We start from the raw sequence: 6,039 nt of genomic DNA, 5'->3' as shown, positions 1-6,039 counted from the left end.
CCGACCTAATATCTGTCCCTTGTAGCCGGTGTTTGCACAGGAAACCTGCACCAGCTGATAGCGCCGGGGAGGCTCGGCTGGCCGAGCAGCAGCCACGGGGCTGCAGACAGCGCAGGGCAGGCAGCAAACCTGTGGATGGGTGGAGGAAGGAGGAATCAACCTCGACAAGGACAGAGCAAAATCCACTTGGAGGGAGAGACCTGATGTGAAGCAGTTCTTGCAACGAGGCACATTGGAGAAATGTCAAGGAACTGGAGCTGGTTTCTTGCAACGCAGATCTGGGGGAAATTATTTCTGCCTCATTACGTGCTATATTTTATGGGAGGAAATGATATCACGTTTAATGTGCTGAATGTTTTCTTAAAATATACTGGGGCTTTCTTCACTGCCCTCCTGCTTGGGACACAGGTCTCCAGCCAAGGTTAGCCAAGATGAATCTTCTGTGCTGGAGTTTTGTACCAGACCATAGACAGATGTACTTGGGATGCTTTAAATGTACATCCTCACTATGTGACCTCGTTATATTTCTCTGAACTTTGCACTGCTATGATTTCTATCATAGCGTGGTTTGTAAGATGGAAATCCCTGTTGTTTAAGGTAGCGTCTTGCTGCTTGCTACACAGTCCTGGTTCAAACTTTGGACTTTGCCTCCACACCCATCCCATACAGGTTTATTTTACACCACAGCACAGTACAGAAATACTGAGGTCTAAATAATTACTAATTTTAATTAATCTTACTTAGGCCAGGAAAGCATCTGGCCTCACCAAGACATAGCTCCATGCACATGAATGTGACCTTCTGATAGTCCTCATACTCAGTTCTCCCCCTACTCAGATTTACTTTTTTACCTGTCTTTTCCCATAGAAATTAAGATAATTATTAACATCCTTTTTGCTTTTGCCTGGTTTGGGGCACTTAACTAAATACCCTGCTTGGACTTTGAAAATATAGCATCAGTGCAGTTTGCATCGTATATTTTTCCACATTTGCTAGAGGCAGCTGGGCAATCCCACAGTGCATGAGCAGAAGTCCCCAGAGCAGCAGAACAATCCGACTGTGTTCTATTACAATCTCCACTTATGGCACATCTTTTCTTAAACAATAAAATTTGATTGCTTCTTATACATTTGCATATGGGAAGAAGATATAATACTGTCTTCTACTGGAGGAAGATTATATAGGCCTTCAAATCAATTTCAATTCCTTATGAGTCTTCAATATAATTTTATTTCATATTTATTTTTGAGTATCACATTTTCATCACTTCATTCTACTTTAAAAATTGGAATTCTCCTGATGCCTTCCACAATGATAAATTAGTTGTAATTGGGAACATTGCCTTTGATGGGAAAGAGTGGGTTTAGGTTAAAAGTCCTAAATATTTCAACAGAATCCCTTTACTTTCTTTGGTGTGGTATTGAAAGGTTTGACATTTTCCTAGATCTCTTTCTTCTTGTGACACAAATGGCAGTGCTCAGGAACCCAGCCAGGGTGCGTCACTCTGCAATGGAGCTTGCATAGAATTCTCAAAACCTGATGTTCAGCCTTGCTGCTTCTACACTCTTTGTTTATGCATGCTGGTAATGCACGTGCTGAACACCGGCATTTTAATTTGGGGAAGCAACATGTCCACATTTGGGAATGATGCTTCATGACAGCTTTCTGCTTTCTTCTGGAGCACCCAATAGCACATTTAATCTGATTGACAGCAGATCTGATGTTTTTTCTTCAGTGCTGTAGCCTCTTGGAAGAACCTATGGATCTCACCGGTCTGCACACCATAGGGCAAGAAACATTGTTTTACTATACCAGCATCAGGCCAAAAGTATGTTCTTAATTTCACAGCTGTCAGCAGAGATTTTTGAATTTTTTTCCACATGGTTTTCATGTGTGTGAAAAATAGACAGCTTGTCAACTTCTTAAAAAAGACAGCGTGTCAAAGGTTTTACCTATCACTTCAGGCCAAAGTGGGAGTCCTGATGAAACTGGAAGTAGAAATTTTATTAAAGATAAGCAAAATTTAGCAAGATGTAGGACAAGATGTTTTGGGGTTTGTTTTTGTGTTTTCCCCCAGTGAGCAACTGGGTTCACCAGAGCAGGTACAAATTTTGATACAACACTTGGGGACTAAGTTTCGCTTTCTTAATAATTCAGATTGACATTGCAATTTCATTGTGAAGTAAGATTGGCTGTCTAGTCCTGAATGTGTTCTTTTTTGAAATCCATTACTGAGATATTAATGGAATAGGGTTATATAAGACATTAGTTTTGAGAAGTTTGGCACTGATTACCAAATATATATTCACTGACTTTGAAAATTAAGATCTATGGTCATGTATATAGATATATAAACATATAAAAATAAATGAATAAATAAATGTGAGAGTGTGTATGTGCCTGCATATGTATGTATATACACACACATATAGGCACACGCTTTTTCTTGATGCACTACATGACTGAAACCCCTCTTAATTATTATGGCTAAGGTATTTTAATTTTCTGCTGCTGCCTTTAAGTACTGGATGCTAAATATAAAATCTAAGATTAATAAATGTGTACTGAGTAATTAGGAATCGGGATGGGCACTCTGAAGGCAAATACATTCTAGCACCATTACAAGCCAGAAATTGAACATCTTGAAATGTAATGAATATGAAACATGAAGAACGTTCTTGTCTATGAGGCATGGTCCAAGTGACTGGGACATACTCCTTTGTGACTTCTGAGGCTTCTTCCTGGTATACTAGTCCTGAAATAGAGCTGTTGCCATGACTATCTATTCTTGGTTGAGATTGCATAAGTTCATTGCTTTTTGCTGATTTCTGAGAAAGTCTTTGGCATTATTCCCCTTACTGTTTGTTTCTCTTTGCCCCATGACCCTGGTTCCCTATGAAACTGGCAGTTGTGTGCACTTTGAAGTCAGTGTTAGTCACGCCTGGCTTAAAATCTTCCCTCTGGTTCTCCAACCATTGGTCTGTCAAGGTAAGAAAGTTGGCACATGCCTGTTTGGGTGGGGAGTGGCACAGGGAAGATAGGCAGATGTCAGGGGCTCCTTGGCCCCACAAGCTGCCCAGGAGGTGCAATGACTGCCATCCTTGCCCGTTACCTTCTGACCAGATACAAACCCTCTGTCAACATGTGTCCAAAGCCATGTCTTCCAATGGGCCCTGTCATTAGATGGGGTATAAACTGTAGGGGTGGAAACAAGGTGTACTAGCCCAAGAGAGGACATAGGTAAGGGGGCATTTTGGTCTGGGAGCTCCCGTTTATGGGTAGTTTTCTCTACATTGATCTTACTGGTTTGGTTGAATGAGTAGCTGTTTGTGCAGTCTTGCTTTAGAAGAAGACTTGAGAGGGCACAATTGCCTAAGAGCTTTCATGAAGAGATCCTGTGCTTTTTAAAGGCACTTACTGCTGGGGAAAAAGTCTTACTTAGGGAGCAGTGTTTGGAAAGGCTTGTTTAGATGCTGTCTGTCCTTGTATCAGCATGCTGGTGGCCTTAATGTCAGCACAGTTGGTGATGGGCTAGGAGGAGCATCCACCCAGGGGCATTTGAAGTGCTGCCTTAGCTTTAGGCCATGGGAGAGCTCTGTGGTAGGTGGCTTTGAGGGACTGCTTTTTGTTCATGGCTTTGGAGAAGCCCAAGATAATTTGGGGGGAGACAACAATAACGCTTTTTTGCTCTTGCCAGTGTAAAATGGATTACTGGAATTGGTGTCTGAGGAAACTCCAGCATTGCCACATATATCCCCTCCCATAGCACAACCCAAGGAAGACATTCTTCTCCCCATTGCCAGGCTGCCCATGTCACACCCTTATGTGTGGCTGAGCTTTGCTGATTTTGAGTCAGATCTGCAGGACCCCTCCAGAAAGACAGGGCATGCAAGTTTTAGATCAGGTGGTCAGAAAATAGGAGGAGGCACTACAGCCCACGTCAGCAGACCTTGAGCTCATCTTGCTCCTTTCAAGCTTGTAGATAGATTCTCCCTGTGAGAGCACAGGCTGCTATTTGAGTTGTGATGACCCTGAAAGTAAAATAAGAAGAAAGTAAAATAAGAGACCCTGGAGAAGGTGGACATCAGCCTCTCTGTTTTTGAGCATTGCCTTGAATGTCCCATTCCTCTAAGAATGAAGCAACATGTTCTCCTATGCCACCCTCAACTGGGCCATCTGCCCATCCACTCTTACACTTCCCAGGGCAACTTCCACCTACACAGCCCAACTAGCTCAAGCATAAATTACTACCTGAGCGCAATCAGAAATTTGAAGGGAAAGGAAGTGGGAAGAGATCAACATCAACTTGTACCTGGTACTAACAACTCAGTGAAGTAGTATGCCCAGACACAACACTTGGGTGTGCTCCCTTTGTCATGCACGTTGGTGACCTGCTGGAGCATGTCCTTCCCACCTGGTCTCTGCATTCGGTTTTCCTTTCCATGGCAACCAGGACACAAAGGTGTGGGAAGGGCTGATGCACAGGCTGGGTTTGTGCTGGCATGGAGTCAGGTGTAGCTGGAGTGTGTGCCCAGGGAACAGGACGGTCCACGAACATGCATGCTCCTACCCAGGCCCACAGACTGCCCAAGTGACTATGCACCTGTGAAAGGCTCATGTAGCAGCACTGAGCTGTGTCCTCTCCACACCGCCTCCACTTTTGGAGGATGTAGGTGTGCCTGTGCTGCTGCTAGCAGCTTTATAAAGGGAATTGTCCTTTACAAGTCTTCTTTCAGGTCAGTGAAATTCAAAATTAAGAAAGAAAAAAAAATAAAATGAAAAGCCCATCTGAGAGCACTGTACATACTCACATTCCTGACGTGGGTTTATATTTTCCCTTTTAGTGGTGAGTGACCACCAGAAGAGACTGCTCCAGCTGCAGTAATAAAGGCCTTCAGAAGACATATGATGGCTCTTGAGCTGGATTATTTTTCTCATTCTTCCTACATTGTTTGTCCATGTAGTTGACAAGAAAAAATAAAGCTAACTTGCAGCATACGAGCAGTATCTCAGCAATGAGCAAAGCACCCTTAAACATCCTGAAATTTTTGAGAGACTAGTTGCAAGGAGAAACCAAGCTTAAGAAGGGATTTCTCTGCTGTGGAGGGCTTTCTGGGATGGACCTCAGAAGAAGCCTGGAGCTGGCCTGGCCAGAGATGGTCAGACTCCCTGCCTTCAGAACTGAAAGCTGGCAATAATGTAAGAAAAATCTACACAGAGTGCAGATCCCTCTTCAGGGATTTCCTTCCCCAAAATTCTGTAAGTCATGAAACACAGCTCCATTTTGAGTGAATCACCCCAGTTGCATCTACCACAGCTGCTCAGAAGAAGACATAATATCATCCAACAGTTAACATGCTCAACATCTCGATGTCTGGAAATGCAGACAGCAAACATGACAAGCAAACCTGCCAGCCCCTCCTCTGAGTATTCAAGCCCTACATAGGGTGATATTAGTGGTGGACCAAGATTCAGAGCTTTATTTCTCAGCTTCAGAAATAAAGGCTCAAACTTTGCTCCTGTGAGCAGGAATCTGACTTGAGTGACCAGGCTTTGGCCATCATATTAGACAGCCTTATCCTTTCAGCTGTAAAATCAAAAGGAGGAGAATTGGTGGTAGAAATCTGGCCGGTTTTTCTGAAAGGAGAGAAGGGAATCTGGGACAAAGGAAGCTATTTAATTCCTTTGACCTCCTTAAGCTGTTGACTGGTAGATGAACAGATGTAACTATATAACATCAGCTGCATGTAATTAAATATATTGCTTGTCTTTGCAGATGTCCAGAAAGATTCCTGTATATACACAGCACAACTGTGTGAGAGGTACAGGACTGCATAGCCGCAGGGGGACAGTCACATCATCTGGTAGGTCACAGTTGGTGGTGGCTGGAAAGCTGAAGTGTCTCAAACAATACTGAACTTCTCCCAGAGAATCTGCGCTTGCGCTTCATTTACACTGCCTTTTAAACAGGCCTTTGCAAGGGCTCTTTCTGAGAAAAGGCTTTGTTCATTGTCTGGGTGCCTGGTTGTAAAGTGATTA

This window comes from Falco peregrinus, chromosome 4 (genome assembly GCF_023634155.1).
Source record: "Falco peregrinus isolate bFalPer1 chromosome 4, bFalPer1.pri, whole genome shotgun sequence".
Taxonomy (NCBI): Eukaryota; Metazoa; Chordata; class Aves; order Falconiformes; family Falconidae; genus Falco; species Falco peregrinus.
Note: the sequence above shows the minus strand (reverse complement) of the source record.